Source organism: Lycium barbarum, chromosome 7 (genome assembly GCF_019175385.1).
Source record: "Lycium barbarum isolate Lr01 chromosome 7, ASM1917538v2, whole genome shotgun sequence".
Taxonomy (NCBI): domain Eukaryota; kingdom Viridiplantae; phylum Streptophyta; class Magnoliopsida; order Solanales; family Solanaceae; genus Lycium; species Lycium barbarum.
The window spans coordinates 56,998,125-57,016,971 of record NC_083343.1 but is presented as its reverse complement, the minus strand read 5'-3'; positions in this window follow the sequence as shown (position 1 = coordinate 57,016,971).

Sequence of the window (18,847 nt, the reverse complement as noted above, 5' to 3'; positions counted from 1 at the left end):
ACTCATTTTCTTTCCTTTAGGTCATCCCAGAGTCCCCATTTACCTCTTATAGCAGTATTTACGAAAATTGGGTATACTTCCCAGGGGGTCACCCATCCCAGAATTGCCCTGCCCCTAGCACGCTTAACCTCGAAACTTTCATGCATTTTGACGCGTTAGGGCTGGTATAATTTCGTCGACAGCCCCGCACGACCTTTGTCACATAATTCAGGGCAGATCGGGGTCTTAATAATTTTTTGGAAAATTCTCATAGTGGGTCCCACCCCGGGCTAAACCATACAATTACCATATCGCCCTTCCGAATTCTCGGTGTCTACCAAGTTGACAATTACCTTACGATTACTAATACCCAGAAGTATAAAATCACGTAATGTAATAAAATAAAGACTTGTCCATACACATATCCCTCAAGAAAGAATCGCTAGCATACCTGGGTGTGCACTTGAAGACGCTCCTGGGTCCTGCCGGCAGGTCAAAGCAAATACGCGGTTCGAAGGACCGCTGTAACCAGAAGCTGCACCTCGACCTCGGCCACGACTCGCTGGTGCTGGTGCTCCTCCCCTGTGGGGCGTATGGCTGCCGAATGAGAAGACGAGCCAGTAACTGACCCGGTAAGCTGGGCTGAACCACCTGGACCACCCCTATACGGACACTCTCTCATCGAATGGCCTTGTTGGCCACAAGAAAAGCAGGCACCAGTGGCACGATAACACTCACCAGGGTGATGCCTCCTGCAATAAGGACACCGAGGTATGGGTGGCCCCATCTGACTGAAACTCCTATTTACTCGCGAACTCGAAGCCGTGGAGTCCTGTCCCGAGAACTGTGGGGGCGTACTGTGTGCTGGCTGGGACGAATACCTGTTACCCTGCCGCTGAGAAAACTCACTCTGAAATCCCCCTGAGTACCCAGCCGATCTGGCTCTCTTAGGCCGGCTCCCGTCATGGCCCCTATCAGGCCGACGTTCCCTACGCCGGTCCTCCATGCCCTGGGCGTATGCCTGCACCCGGGCAACATGCATCCCTGGCTGAGAAGCCATCGCCAAGCACCCATCGATCAAATAAGGGTCTAGCCCCATCACATACTGGTGCACCCTATCGGCCATCGCGGCTACTATAGCGGGTGCATACCTAGCCAACGAGTCGAACTCTAGGCTATACTCTCGAACACTTCTACCGTTCTGTTTCAGATGCAAGAATCGATCAACCCTGGCTCTCCGTAGCTCTGGAGGTAGAAAATGATCAAGAAAGGCCTTAGTAAACTCGGCCCATACTACTGGGGAAGCGTCGTCACCCCAGGATATCTGCCAAGACTCATACCAGTTCGCCGCTACCTCATATAACCGATACGAATCCAACTCGACGGACTCAGTCGGCGAAGCCTTAATCAACCGTATCGAGCTCTCCATTTTTTCAATAAACTCCTGGGGGTCCTCTTCGGGTTTTGTCCCGGAGAATTCTGGAGGATTACATGTCCAGAACTCACGAGCCCTGGAGCTTTCATATCTGTCCGAACGACCACCCCCAAATCCATGCCTATGAACCTGCTCCGTCATCAGTGTGGTCAATAACTGAACCGCATCTCGCATAGCCCTGTCCTCCGCCCCTGGCTGTGGAGCTGGAGGCTCGGGCACTGGAACCCTGGGAGCTCGCGGTGGAGCCGCCCCCTGTGCTGCAACTGTGGCTGCTCCAAGTCCCTCCGATACTGGTGGCGTAACAGAACTAGACGTCGAAGGCACAACATTTGGCTCAATCTGGGCACGAGCCCTAGTAGTTACCTGAGCTCGACTGGTCTCACCTGCCGCTGTAGACTTGCCCTTCTGGGCGGCTGTTGCCTTCTTTGGAGGCATCGCTGAAAACATAACAAATCGTTAGGAGGGGATCATCCTACTAATACAGTTCTATCGCACGATCTAAGATCCAAAGAGGGGTAACATCCTAGATGCCCTGTAGCCTCCTGTTTATAGATGTGGTGCACAACACACCAATAAAAAAGACTCTACTAGACACGGCCTGTAGACATACCGAGGACTAACCGCTCTAATACCACTTCTGTCACGACCTAACCCCGTAGGCCGTGACTAGTACCCGATCTGGGCACCCAAACACATCTATCCAATGCTATCTCAAATGTTGACAAACGCATTCAAGTATAAAGCAGAAGCCGTCAAGGCTATATTTCAAATTTAGATAATTTCCAGAAAAAGTTCGGCAGAGTTTCCTTTGTTTTACAGACTATCCAAAATAACCCTGCGCACAGAAAATACCAACAAAGGCTACACCGGCCAACAAAGCAACATGTAAACATATGCGGACCGGCCGCCGCGGCAAGTGAGATCGCCCCAAACACAACATATACACACATCCGTACAGAAAGACCCTAACCCACAAACACATCTACAGGCCTCTAACAGACATACAGAATCATATGACGGGACAGGGCCCCGCCGTACCCAGAATTACCATACGTACCGAATATACAGATGTCAGAAGATATATACCAAAAGTACACGCTCCGGATCAAAGGAGCTCTCCAAAATAGCAGAATCTGTGCCCTAGACTGGCGGCGTATCACCGGGTGCGTCTGTACCTGCGAGCATGTAACGCAGCCCCCGAAGAACCGGGGGTCAGTACGAAAAATGTACCGAGTATGTAAAGCAGAAACATAACAAACATAATCATAGTCTGAACCGGAAGCACAGAAATATAGCGGACAGAACCATAAATCAAACGGACGGACAGGATCATGGTCCAGACGGACGGGCAGAATCACAATCCGTACGGACAGACAGAATCAGAATCCATACGGACAGACAGAATCATAACAGGGCACAGGAACGTGGTCGCCACTCCTGTCTTTGGCGCCACAACATATAATATTTCAGAAGATTTCATATCTTCGAACATCTCCGTCACATAACACATCATATCATAACCACGGTAACCCCGGGGACAGATCACACACCGGGAAACCGGACACATCAAACTTCGTAACATATACACGGTAACCGGGGACGGACATATACCACAGTACCCCGGAACCGGACACATCATACTTCGGAATTCATACATGGGACCTCCCCCCGACTAGGGACTCGGCGGCCCATCCGCATGATATAAACCGGCCCGGGATCCGGTGAAAGGAAGCTTTGAGACATCCAGGAACAGATTAATGAGAAACCACATACATACGGATCGTTATACCGACTCAATCAAACTGAAGTAGGACAAATGGCGAGTCAAATCAGAGTATTCGGATAGTATGCATAATACGCGCCTATGTCCTACTTGGGAAGGCACGACAGATTATTATCAGGATCAGATTCTCAGATGTCCAGAAATCATTTTGTAAGATTTGCATAAAAATAGTCATTTCATAATTACAATAATAGTCCAGATGTTTTTTGAGAAAATCGGACAGAACCAAAGTAATTAAGGTTATACAGAAGGCATCGGGCCTTGTGGGCCCGCCTCGGACCAACTCGAGGCGACATATGTAAATTACTGATAATAGACCTTATGAGGTCATCCATAGTCATTTGGAGGTATTCCGACTCCGTTTAGGAAAGTTTTATACAAAAGTTCACTTTAGGGACAAGTTATAAGAGAAATGATTCAATTTTACTAAAGGAATTGGAGCGGATTTCCATCGCAAATTCCGAGGAACGGAGTCGTATTTAAGGCTCGCGGCCGAGCCTATTACATTCAGAACATGCCTAAGAATAAAGGGGAAGGCTTTACATACCTTCGTTATGCTTTACGCTCGTTCAATCTCAATTCCCGTTTCGTCCAAAAACTACAAATGGTCACTTTTACCCATTACTATTCATGAGACTTAAAAATTTCAATCTTAGCTAACACTTGTCTATAAAAATTTGGGCAGCATCTCCCCCATACATATAGCATCCTCAAGATTCAAACTCGGTCAAAACAATCAACAACATCAACAATTATCATAATTCACAATATACGCAATTAGTCTATTTTATGACATAATGCAATAATCCTCATTTCGACTTCACACTTCCGAATCAATACCAACATACTTTTATTCATTACTAATCAAGGTCATAACAATACCATTCGGAAGCATATCATACATTTCTACAACATATGCACGAGATATACACAAGACATACAAAACATGCAAACTTTCCATCAAAGCCATAACTTATCCAATTCTCCTAATCTTTAACATACACGTTCATAACACATTTCCGTCTTCCAAGTTCATCAACATTAATCATAATTGCGCCTTAACCACTTCATTTTCTTAATTTCATAAGATCATACTAAAACGACATACTTTCCGACAACAACTTAACAACAAATTCTTCATGTTAGCTTAACCCATTATTCTTCCATCTACTTCACAAAGCCATAACAACACAATTAACATACTAACAAAATTTAATTCACCTTCCATCATTAACATACACCACACGGCCACACACTATAATTTCCAACTTCCACTAATTCATTCAACTTTCATTTCTAATACAAATTCCACCATATCCACAACTAGAATACAACATAAAAATTTAACTCATCACACTTATATATTTACATACACACACGGCCACAACACAACACACACCACACGGCTTGGACTTGCACATCACAAGTCCACAATTCTCATCTAATTCTAATCATCATAACATATATACTTATTCCATAACATGAGACATAGAATCCATACCTTTCCTTCTATTACCAACTTTCCGCAAACGTGGTTCTTTCACCAAACTAATTATACCACGTTGAAGAGCATCTTGAGCTTGTTACTCATTCAAGAAAAACAATATTTTTGGATTGATATTGAAGGCTAGAATTTTTTTTTTCTTTCCTCTTCTTTCTTTCCTTGGAGCCGAATTGCTCTTCTTTTTTTTTTTTTGATTTTTCCTTTGTTTTCTTGAAACTTCTAGGGCTAAGGATCCTTTTATAATTAATTGGCACATGCCAATTTAATTAAAACATGGGCTTGGGCCATGGTATGGCCGGCCACCCCCTAAATTTGGGCTCCAATTTTCTAATTTTATTTTGAGCCCAATTCATTAAAATCTCGTTTTGTAATTTTCGAAATAAATTTCCAAAATTCCAACTTTGCCCCTTGGCCTCCCTCCGCATTTCACACCAACAATTTCATAGCCAACACACTCATACTAAATAAGGTTCAAATATAGCCTCACTCCTTCCAAGTAAAAAAAATATCTCGAACTTTCCGAATATGCAAAAACGCCGGATATAACAGTCGGGGTGTGACATAAAGAATCTTGAAGCGAGGTACGAGGTCCATGTGGTTAATGATCCTAAGTACGATTCCATTGATGCTTTTCCTTGTGTACACTCACCTTAAAATGTTAGTCCCCTCAAGGTGAGATATGATGATTATGATCACTCCATAATGTAATCGGGGGTTCACGACCTTATGTCACCTCGACATAGCCGTAGTTGCCTTCAAGTTCTATGATGGTTACCTGGACGTGGGTTAACGGCGATGATATATGTCATATGGGGATGTATGTGCTATGGTGATATATGTAATACGATTATATATGATATATGTATGAAATGCATCTATTCTTAAAGGTCAAGCAGGTTATATCTTCATCTTATGTCTTATGATTTCTCTGTTATGTTCATTTTCTTCATGCCTTACATACTTAGTAAAATGTTCGTACTGACGTCTGTTTTCTTTGGACGATGTGTTCATGCCCACAGGTAGGCAGGGAGGTGATCCAGACTCGTAGGAGCTACTAGCAGACTTTGAGAGCACCCCATTATTTCAGAGGTTCCATTGATTTATTATTTTGTGTATATATAAGTTTTGGGTACGACGGGGTCCTGCCCCATCCATATGTCTAGTACTCTAGTAGAGGCTCGTAGATACGCATGTGTGGGTAGTATGGTCTCACGATGTCCTTATTGTATGTACATTATTTTGGTAGCCGAAGGGCTTATTTATATAAAGGTAATGATAGTTCGAAGTGAAAAATGGTTTTTCCTATGATTTGAGTATAATATTAATTAATGAACGCTTCATTAGTACGATAGGTAATGGTATGAGCAGTGCTCGGTGGTTAGCCCCGGGTACCCGTCATGGCCCCTAGTCGGGTCGTGACAGAATCATAATCGTTTTCTTTTATAAGAGATGATCAGTGATGATGGTTAATTGCTGGTATTGATTACTTTACAAAGAAACTAAGACAAAGGAATCTTGTTTAAAGAAGTGGAAACATTTCAAGATTATCTATGAAATTATGGATTTTCGTAATGGCATAATGAACTTTAATGCAAATGGATGGTGTGGCTACATTGAGATAATTGTGATTTAGCTTCTATGCTATAATTCAGCTTCCATGCTATGAATTTGATTGTTGTTTTTGTCCTAGCTACTCAGGAGGAAGGGTAGCCACTATGGATCCTAGTGTGATAATGCCTAGCCATTCGGGAGGAAGAGTGGCCACTTCCGGGTTCGCTACCTGGGGTGTGATTATGCCTAGCTATTCGGGAGGAAGCATAGCCACCATTGAATTTCATATTCCGGTGTGGTGCGCTGTGACAAGGGAACCCCTACGGTCACCCCTTCTATGTGCTTGATTCTTGGGCCTGTATTGGCATGTGTGATATTCTTATTTTCTCATGAAATTGTTGTTGTTAATTATGATCAACTGAAAGGCATATTTGAAGTTATACCTTAACAAGAGGCCTTATAATTGGTTTTGATATTGAGATACACAAATTGAATAACTGTTCTTACATTGGTTTTCACATGATTTTAAAGACTGATTTCTTTATGTATTATTGTACTTTATTTTCATATCACTTGTTGTCCCCGAGGCACTTACTGAGTACGAAGTACTCAGGTATACCATTGTTGTTTTTTTATGGTATGTTAAGTAACGGTGAACAGCAGGTTCTTGATACTCCGGGCGTTTAGGAAGGACTTGCGGTTGCTGCTGATTTGGTGAGCCTACACATTCATTCGTGGGACACCCTATTTATTTAATTCCATTTATTTATATTAGTCTCCGAGCTGCATCCCGATGAGTTAAGACATTCATTCCTTATTCTTAGAAGCTCCTTAGTATACATTCGAATGTGGGTAGAAGAAGAGTTGTTGTTTAACTCTTTCGGGCACACTATCATATTTTGGTTGAATTATTTAAATTATAAAGACTTCCACTTATTTAACTCTTATATTTATGATCTGTTTGCATTTATTTTATTAAACTGTTGGAGGCGAATGTTGAACCTGGCGGGTTCAAGTGTTATTATTGCATCATTTAGGTTCTTCCGATGTTGTTCATGACGTCAGATGCCGGTCACGTCTATGGTGGGTTTTGGGTCGTGACAAAAGCTTTGTTGATGGAATGCTGAGGACACTTCGGTTAATGCATGCTTTCGACGTCGAATCGGTAGAATTGGCCTCCTATAGACTATGGGATGTTGCGGTTCATTGGTATACGGTTTGGATGTCTTCAAGGGGAGTCAATGCACCTCCCCCATCATAGCAAGAATTTGTTGATGCTTTCCTCCGCCATTACTTGCTGTCAGAGGTTCGGCGAGCTAGAGCCGACAAGTTCTTGAATCTTAAGCAAGGAAGTGTGAGTGCCTTAGAGTATAGCTCCGCTTCACTTCTTTGGTTAGGTATGCTCCGGCCATGGTAGCGGATATGGGTGATCGAGTGTACCGGTTTGTGAGTGGCCTAGGGCCACATTTGATGGATAAGTACTTGATTGCGTCACTTCAGGACAATATGGACATTTCTCGCATTCAAGCCCATGTCCAGAATTTGAAGGAAAGCCAACAACAGCAAAGAAGCGAGCATGAGCATGATAGAAGGTATAGCAAGAGGGTTAGATCTTCGGGTTCGATTAATGAGTTTAGAAGAGGGCAGAGACAGCAGTTTTCTAGGCTTTCAGGCCATTCCATGACTAGTGCGCCTCCACGGTTTACGGGCCAGAGATTTGATAGATTTAGTCACTCGGGGCCAAGTCCGAGTTTTAAAGCTTCAGGTTCTCATTACAGGGGTGACTCGGGCTAGGCAAGACTACCCATACCACGATGTTCTCAGTGCGGGAAGTTACATTGGGGCCAGTGTCGATTAGGCTCAGATGTTTGCTATGCATGTGGTCGGCCAGGACATATCATGTGTGATTGCCCCTCGAGGGGTACTAGAGGTACGGTTCAGGCCACAGGGTCAGCAGCTGGGTCTTCATTTTCTATATGCCCTCCGGGGCAAGGCTTACAGACACCAGTTAGTTGTGGTAGAGGTAGAAGAGGAGCTCCCAGTTTGAGTGGTCCTTAGCATCGTATTTACGCATTACCTGGATGGAAGGATCTTGAGTCCTCCCTGATGTTGTCACATCTATATTATCGATATTTTCTCTCACAGGTATATTATCGGTATCTTCTCTTGATGTATATGCATTGATCGATCAGGGCTCCACATTGTCATATGTTACTCCTTATATTGCTGGTCGATTTGGGGTGAAACCGGAGTCAATCAAACCTTTCGAGGTATCGCCACCCGTTGGTGATCCGGTAATAGCTAATCGAGTATATAGAAATTATGTAGTTTTGATTTGTGATCATCGTACGATGGTTGATTTACATGAGGTGAAAATGGTGGACTTTGATGTTATTATGGGAATGGATTTGTTGGCCTCTTGCTATGTCAATGTGGATTGTATAACAAAAATGGTTTGCTTCCAGTTTCCGAGAGAACCAGTTTTGGAATTGAAGGGAAATACTGTCACGACCCAACCAGAGGGCCATGACGGGCACATGGAGCTATCCCACCGAGCACCTCCTAACATACATCTCTTAATCATATCTAGGTAGACCACAAGGATAGCTCATGGTTATCATAATATGTAAGGGCATATATCGCAAGATAAAGACACATCGCTATATAATCATCAGTAATTATGTCCATAAACATAGGCCAACAAGGCTACCAAAATATAATACAACAATATGAACTGATGGCGATACGGGACTTCTAGCTACACATATCCGTTACAAGCCTCTACATAGAATACAGGAATCCATGAAGATGGGGCAGGACTCTGCCATGCCCGAGTATATATACACAAGAGTAGTACCAATAATCTGTAGCTCCGAAGCAACTGGAGCGCTTTTGAAACTCCACTGATGAAGCTCCTAAGGGTTCGGTCCGTTTACTTGCGGGCATGAACGCAGCGTCCATAAGAAAGGATGTTAGTACGAATAATGTACTGAGTATGTAAGGCATAAGGTCAGCATGTACATAAGAATCATGGAAAAATATCTGAGACATGCCAATGAGTCTGTGAATCTGGATGAATCCGCATGACTGCATATCAGGAAACACACATATATATATATATATATATATATATATATAAACGCCACAATATAGGCCACATCTTCACCCCCTGTCAAATGTGACTTATATATATACATAAATGCCACAACATAGGCCACAACTTCACCCCTTGTCAACTGTGTCTAATATATATACATAAACGCCACAACATAGGCCACAGCTTCACCCCCTGTCAATTGTGCCTTATATATATATATATATATATATATATATATATATATATATATATAAACACCACAACATAGGCCACAGCTTCACCTCCTGTCAACTATGCCTTATATATATATATATATATATATATATATATATATATATATATATACATAAACGCCACAATATAGGCCACAACTTCACCCCCTGTCAACTGTGCCTTATATATATATATATATATATATATATATATATATATAAATGCCACAACATAGGCCACAGCTTCACCCCCTGTCAACTGTGCCTTATATATATATATAAACGCCACAACATAGGCCACAACTTTACCCCCTGTCAACTATGCCTTATATATATATAAATGCCACAACATAGGCCACAGCTTCACCCCCTGTCGATTGTGCCTTATATATATATACATGAAGAATGAGAATGAGTGCAATGCATAAGCAAAATGAAATAATAGAACTCGGTAATATCACAAAATAGCTATATACATATACTATACTCATAGCATGCATGAGAGTTCAAATAAAAGCTACTACTTTAGCGGAGTGACGTAAGGTCGGTAATGTTACACCTCGGAAATTTTTCCATACTTGTGTGATGAGTAGAACAATGAAGGGCTTGAGTGTATGATGTTTTACTAAGTCGGGAATGGCTAATTATGAATTTTTGGAAATAAGAAGGTTGCGGAAACTTTTCAGCTCAGTGGTCGTAAAAGGCACTATACGGCTCGTAAAGTGATTTACGGACCGTATAGTGCAATCGTCCTCCAGCCTTCTAAAATCTCAAAGTTTCTGCCAAGTGATGAAATGGCTAAACACGACTTGGAGGACGGCCCGTAAACTGGTTTACGGACCGTAAACCTCGGTTGTAAACTGCCATGTCCCTCAGCCAAAGTTTCTGTTTCTGGGATGATTAAAAACGATCATGGAGGACGGACCGTAAACCACAATACGGTCCGTAAACTGTGGTTTACGACCACTGTTCATCCCGATAATTTTTCATTAAAGATCAGTTTTGTGATTATTAAAAGGAACATAGGCTTCATTTCATTTCATTTTTCTTCCATACAACTCAAGAATGCTCTAGAACTCTCCAAATATTTCCTCCATAAGAATTCAAGAGAATCAAAGGGAACATCAAGATCAACACCACTAAATTCATGAAAACAAGTGTAAGAACACATCAAGGGACCATCTAAGTCAAGAAATCCTTAAAAGGGTGGAACTAGGGTTTTGGCTAAGTGAAGTATTTCAACTCAAGGCCTGTTCAATCATCATTTAAGGTATGTTTCATGACTGTCCCACATGATTCAAGGTATTGGAAGGCTTAGATACTTAAAATGTAGAAGAACATAGGAATGAGTCATTATTGAGTGAATAGTGACATAAATGAATGATAGTGGAATTGAATCATGAATGTTGAAGTGTTGTGAGTACAAATATGATATAAATGATGTTTATAACGTGAAACAAGTAGTAAATGCACGAAAACACTAAGGTGAGCTATAGGGAGAAATATGGGAAAATTGGAGGAAAATGGTGGATTTTGCTAATAGTGCATAAATGATGATTTTGATTGTGATATTGCGAATAGCATTGTGAATGATTCGGGGTAGATATAGAACATGGGAAAATTAGTATAAACGAAGGTAGTGCTGTCCAAATTTTCCTAGAACTAGCGATCCGTTCTTGTAGTTAATTAACTAATGTGATACGAATTCTCTCATGAAGGTGACGACGTGGTATCGAAGGAGAACAAGTGGGCAACAACTTAGCTAAACGGCAAGGTATGTGAGGCTAGTCCTTTTTTTCCAATGGCATGAATCTTATAGTCCGAATTACCATCTTTCCATGAGCTCCTACATTCCAAAAAGCTAAATGCCTATATGAGATAAGTTATACGATATGATGATGCTAGGATGATGATGATGTTAGTCCTTGCCTACACCCACCTTATGTACTATGTACTAGTCCTTTCAAGGCGAGGCAGAATGTCCGTAATTGCTCCATAAAGTAATCGGGGGGGGGGGGGGGGGGGGGGTCACGGCCTTACGTCACCCCGATAGAGTAAAGTTGTTCTCAAACCTTACGCATGTGCTATGTTAAGATAAGTATTTTACAATGAGTACATTATTATGATTATTTTATGATAAGCATGGCATGAGCATTGCATACCGGGCCTAGTTGGCCGGGCAGACACCGCTTCGGCGGGCGGCGATACGGATACACCACGACCTTCGGGCGTGGGCAGACACCACTAGTGGGCGGCATGAGATGGTACCCCGGATGCGGGAGGCCTGGACGCGGGCTTATATTATTGATTATCACACCGTTCCGACATGGGCAGACAGCTTGCATATGATGCATACATGTTACGATGATAAGTATGAGTAAGATAGCATGCATTATTTCATTTATGATTATCGGTCAGATCCATATGCTTTATATTGATGCTCTCATTATATTATTGATGCCTTTCTTTATTGTTCATGTCTCTCATACTCAGTACAATATTCGTACTGACGTCCCTTCTTTGGACGTTGTGTTCATGCCCACAGGTAGACAGGGAGGCGAGCTTGATCCAAATACTTAGGAGCTGTCAGCTGTTCAGAGCACTCCATTGTCCGGAGGTGCTTATGATTTCTCTTTGGTATATATGTATATATATTTTGGGCACGAAGGAGTCTTGTTCCGTCTATGTATTCATTATGACAGTAGAGGCTCGTAGATACGTAGTGTGGGTCAGGTGGTCTCAAAAGATGCTATTGTTATGTATATATTATTTTGATGGCCGAGAGACATAGGTATATAAAGTATTTATGTTTTGATACAAATTATGTTTCCTATACTTTCATGCGTAAAACTGGCAAAAGATCATTAAATGAGTAAAATGAGTAGTAGAGTGAGCGGTGCTCGGTATCTAGCTCCGGGTACCCGTCGCGGCCCCTAGTTGGGTCGTGACAGAAGTGGTATCAGAGCAGTTCGTCCTAGGAAGTGTGTACGAGCCGTGTCTATTAGAGTCTTGTTTATGGTGTGTTGCGCGCCACATCAATAAACAAGAGGCTACAGGGCATTTAGGAAAATGACCATCTTTCTTTTTACTAGATCGTGCAATAGAGCCATGCATAGGATTTTATCCTTCCCTAAAAGTGCGTTGTGATTTCAGAATGCCGCCGAAAGGAAAAGCTACAGCTGCAGTTATACCCCGCATTTTCAGAGCATGAGCGTGACACGCGCTTCCTCAAAATTGGCAATCATGTTGTTGCCACATAATTTAAACTCACGTTGATAATGTTGTATTCCGTACTTTTGTACATCGGATTATCCATAAGCTGAGGTGGCACCCACGCGTCGATATTTTTTTTAGGACACATGACAAGTTATATGAAGCACATATGTGAAGTTGAACACAACTCATGAAGGACCCTTCAGACGAATCAAAGTGGAAGTCCTCCAAACAAATATTTTTAAGTAACGTTTTCGGGTGATCTGAATTCGAGGGGCAAAAATGGTATTATAAGTTTGGAATTTGGAAGCATACCAAGGAATAGAAGTTGTATATAATTGAATTATATTTCCAACCATAGGTCGTGGGTCCACAGCTGACGTCAGAATAAGGAGATATGGACGTTTTAAGGCAGAAAGGTCAGTGGGCTAGGCCCAATCCGAGCCCAACCGGGTTAGGCCCATTACCCATGTCTTTATAAGTGCAAATTTCGGCCTTCCTCCTCATTTTAAGACCAGGAACGTCCAGAAATTCTGGGGAGAGAGAGAAAAAGATTCTTGGAGAAGAAAAACTAATTTTGATCGAAATCTGAGCCCCGAATCCCAAAGCCCATGAAGGGAAAAGTGTTGTACGCTGCGTAGTCTTCAATTTGAGCTAAAAATAAACCAAGGAGAAGAGTGATAACGTGGTGGATGCATGCTTAAGGTATGAAAAAGGTTCCTCTTCCTAGTTAACGAGTTTATTTAGAGTTTCGACGGATTAGCACGGAGAGAATAGCCTGATAAATTCGTTTGTTGGTGTTGTGAATTATGGAATGAAACTTGAAGAAAATTTTGGATGGTAATAAATGTATTTAACTTGTAAAATGTGGAGGAAGTTATTATTAATGTCATTGGTATTAATTTCAGCTTCTTTAAAGAAATAAAATTATTAAATAGTTATATCGCAAATTTGTTTGGTTGAGAAATTTAGAAAACAGTGCGCGGGCTGTTTTATGGCATACGTCGGTATTGGAAATGATGTTAATACTACTGGTATTGTTGTTGATGTTGTTGGTTGTTGAATTGGAATTTCGGGCTAGGCATATAAACAGGGAAAATGCTGCCCGAATTCCGGCAGAATTTAAAGGGGTTTTAATTAAAGTTTTGAGACGAACGTACGACGATGATCCTAATGATATTATGAATGATTCCATATGTAGAGTACGAGGCTACGAATAATTCTTACGCGAGTTGCAAGACGGGAAGTAAGTTGAAAGTCGAGAATCGTCTTCCAGGTATGTAAGGCTTACCCTTTCCTTCTTTTGGCATGATCCTTGTGAAACAAATAGACAAAGTATATGTATGATTTCAAAGAAACTCCTATTCTTAGAGCCACTAGGATGGCTAATGTTCTTGACTTCCGAAAACTGTTTTGTTATGTCTTGATACATGTGTGTGGTTCCAAAAGTTCTATTTTGATTTGATCCATAGCGATATTCGAATGGTACTTGAAATGACTATTGCTTTGATTTTCCAAAGATAGCTTCTGAAACGTTCGTAGAGGTTTCTGTACTAAAATGTTCATAACTTTCTTATACTAACCCGGATTGACCCGAAACGTGTTTGTGATCTTTCAAGTGTCGTTTTGTGTACTCATCCATCGAGTCTTAAAAATTGATTTATGTGCATATAGTTTCTCAGTACTCTGCTCGTGCATGCCTCAATGCATCTTTCACTGTGTCCCGGGCCAGGATATGTTATCGTGCGTATTCCACTGCATTGTTCACCGAGTCCCTCATTAGAGGGCCGGGTACGGTATATGTATTTGATGATATGATTATGGCACCGAGTCCCATGATGGGCCGGGTACGGTATATGTATGTGATGACATCATTCTGGCACCGAGTCCCAAGATGGGCCGGGTACGGTATGACTTCATTCACCGAGTCCCTCACTAGAGGGCCGGGTACGGTATATATGTATTTATATATATGCATGCATGATGATATGATAATGTGATGACATGATTTTATCCACCGAGTCCCATAACGGGCCGGGTACGGTATATGATAATGATATGCATAATTTATGTTTTAAAGGCAAGAGTTCTGGTATTCTGAACATTGTACTTGTTTCTGTACTCCTTGTATCAGTTATGATCCGCGCAGGTACACCCATATGAGTAGAAGCCGTTATAGAAGATGTTCCAGCGGAATTGGCAAGCTCCATTTGCTCCTGGAGTGTTGCCGAGTCAGAGTATTCATGCTATGGTATCTTGGTCGATGTTAGAGACTTTGCAGACAGAGTCGTGGGTATAGAATGTCAGTCTTGTAAGCGGCTCCACCAGCCGATGTGTCATTATGCATTATGTTACAGATTCTTTATGCTTACAGATTTACTTGCCTTGAGAATGATGAAAAAATGATTTTGCAAGCCCTTATTATATATTTTATTCTTATTTGATTTAAAGAGTCCAAAGCGGTTATGTGTGTAGTAAGAGTCAGCGGGTTCGCTCGGCCCTAGGTAAGGGTCGGGTGCCCATCACACCCTAGTAAGATTAGGGTGTGACAAAGTGGTATCAGAGCAGGTCGTCCTAGGGGTTATCTGCAAAGTCGTGTCCAGTAGAGTCTTGTTTATGGGTGTGAAGCCGGCCACATTTATAAACAGGAGGCTTCAGGGCATCTAGGGATTGTTGACCTTCTTTTTTTCTTAGATCGTGCGATAGAGCCAAGTCATAGGAAATGAGATTCCTGGCACTAACCCTTGATTTTAGCAAATGCACAGTACCGACGGGAGAAAATGAATGAAGATATGGAAAGTCACAGGGGTAAGTTCTGATATTTTCATTCTTTTACCTGAAATTGGGAGCTCTGGGTGGCTGAAATGTGCCGTATACATATGTATGCCCTGTGAGGCATTGTTGGTATTTGCTGCGTGCAGATTCTGAATAGTAAGAATTGTAAAGGAGATTCTGCCAGAATTGTTCAAAATCAGGTCATTTAGTTAGGTACGCCTAACAGAAGGAAGCGTGGAAAGGGAATATTGTAAATAAACAATAAGTGAGGTGCGTTATTCTAGATGAGTTATGGATTTAACATGGCATGAATAATAATTGCAAGAAAGACGATTAGCAGCCGAAGGATTAAGATGGACAACATTCGAGGTTTAGTAGGAGCAAGGTCTGTTGGAGGATTTAGAGAAAGTCGACAATCAGTTTTGCTGTAGATTATTATATAAGGATGGTGAGTGGGAATCCGAACAGGCTGATACCCGAGTATTCATAAGTAACAGCGACGAAGGTGTGTTCACTACCATTGGGAATCTAGGAATCTAGGACGAAAGGTAGTCACACACAAAAGTGAAAGGTGAATATTGAGGATTGAAAAGGGTAAAATAGTAATTGTAAAGGGAAGGACGTGTTACGAGAATGTCTTGGAATCTGTAAGACTTCTACTTGCTCCAGATCATGTAATGAATGTCATGCAATGAGGTGGGTGCGATTATGCCAGCACTAATGCACCGGATTTCATCGAAGTTTCAAGGTTAAGCGTGCTGGGGTGAGAGAAATCTTAGGATGGGTGACCCCCTGGGAAGTGCACTAAAAGTTCTGCAAAAGCAGACATAAAAGAAAAAATGAGAAGCTAGAGTAGCCTAAGGGAAATTAGAGTATACGGAATGGCTGGAAACCTTAAGAGGTCGCATAGGACGAGGTAAACTAGACCGGTGAAGAGAAAGAAGGTGCACCACGACTCTAGAACTAGGATGAGGTTGAATAGCATTTGGAAATATTTTGTAAGCGAGGTGGTAGTAAATATATATATATATGTATGCATATGGTATCCTATTTATGACTGTATCGATGGGCATGTGTATCCCAGCAATCGGTGTTATAGTATGGAAGGCATCAATAAAGTAAGGGTACCGAAGTTCAAGTGACAACAAAAATAAACGGTACAAGTGTTACAAGGTAAGCTGGTGCTATTTTCACTACAGGTTAAGATTGGAAAGTTCTAATACAATGATATTTGGAAAAGAAAGAGAGTGAGTAAGTAGAAGGCAACGAGATCAAAATATCAGGAAAAGTGAAAAGCAAGAAACATGATTGAGCAAAGCCTCCAAAAGAAACGACGGGCAAAGCACGAGACTATTTGGGTAAAAATTCGAAGGTAGGCATATGAAGGGGATAGAGTATGGTAATATGGAACAAAAGAGGAATATGAAGTAAGAGAAGGAATGATTAAGCCTTGCATCGATGTTAGGAGATTTCGGCCCTTGAAAGGTATATAAAGGGATAAATGTGCGGCCATATTAATGTGGTTGCCTCAGACATGGAGGAAATTTCCTGAAAGAATGACTTAAGAATAGGACGGATTTGCCCATCTAAAGGAATATTTCACGAACTTCAGAGCCGATGTTACAAATAACAAGAGAAGAAAGGTACTCGAGGAGGAATAGACCCAAGGAAGGTTAAGGATGAAAGTAGGAAAGGTATACTAATGGGTTGGTCGAAGAAAGAGGAGAGCATTTAGGAGTAGAGTAACTGGAAATCTCTAACTATGGGAGTAAAATAAACGGTAGGAGACCGATTACTCATCAAGGAAAGAACGAGGATGGTGAGTTGACACAATTGATTAGACATGTTATAACCCATATTTGCATACATTGGGACGTTTTAAAATAAACGCGAAAAGTTAAAGACAAGACTATCTCAAGATACGAAGTAGAGACTTTAACTTCCGGTTTCGTTTCAAGTCACAATTTAACTACAAATTTCGTTTGGCATTGAAATATTAATGTAAAATTGGGATTAAACTAACCATAATTGGATTATTAAGTGGGATTGGGAACAAAAATCTGCCCATTTTTTTAAACCATGTTTGGCCGTGCATAATAGTGGAATGGTCAATGGTTTTTGACCCAAAAACTTGAGTGGACACATGTCCAAGTCTTGTAGGGAATACATATAGTGAAAATATGATTCACTCCACAACTCACTACATCATTTCAACAATTACAAGTTAAGAACACATAGAGAGAGAAAGGGAAACTCTCGGCCCAGAGCTAGCCGAGAGTGAGGGTTCCAAATTGCTCCAAAAGTTCAGTTTTCTTAAGCAATTCAACTCCATTGAAGGTATATTAACGTGTAGCATCCATTGATATAGCAATAACAAGTGTTAAAATTCAAGAAGAGAGTTTGAGGGGCTAGCCGATTGAAGAAGTTAGTTACAAGGTAAGAATGATCATTTTTCTTGTGTTGTATGATAATTTGAAGGTACAATTCGTGCATGTTGTTGTTGGATTGTTGTTGTGGTTGAAGTAGGGGGTGAACCATGAGCTTGGTGAAGCCATGGTTGGTTTCATTTTGCATGTATTGTTGATGAATTGAATGTGTGTCAACATATGTAAATGAACAAAGATTGTAGAAGTTGGTTTATGATGTTGCATGTTGGTATTGAACTGTTTTTCTTAAAATTTAAATAAGCCGTGTGTTGTAGGCTTTAATGGAATCATGTTTAATCTTCTTGTACATGTATTGGAAGTGGATTGAATGTGTTATAGTATGGATAAATGGATGAAAATCATTAAGTTGTTGGAATGGTGCTGAAGCCGTGTAAGGGGACTGTTTTAGGGGGATTGTGGACTATTTTGTGCCAAGTTTTGATTGTTGTTGTTATGGACTTTGTGGTGTATTGTATGCATATTGAATATGTGAATTGAGGTGTTAAAGAAACGAATCATGTTGAAGTATACAAGCAGTCCAAAACCGTGGACTATTTTAAAGTTAGAAGTGAATTAGTGTATGTTGAATGTTGAATGTTGTTATGAACATATAGTGAAAGTGAAGTTAAATGATTCAAGTTGAAATTGAAATGATTTGTGGGCTGTTGTAAGAATAAAAATGATGCTAAAACAGTTCCAAGAATCGTGAAAGTAATGTTATTAAACGTATTGTTGTCGTTGTAAGTTAAAACTGGAAAAATTGCTAAGTGAAAGTGGTATTGTGGTATGTGCTGTTTGGCCGTGAGTTTGGGACTGATTTGAATGATGTGCAAGCTGTCCAACGTCCCCTAAGTCATGTTAAACAAGTTTGG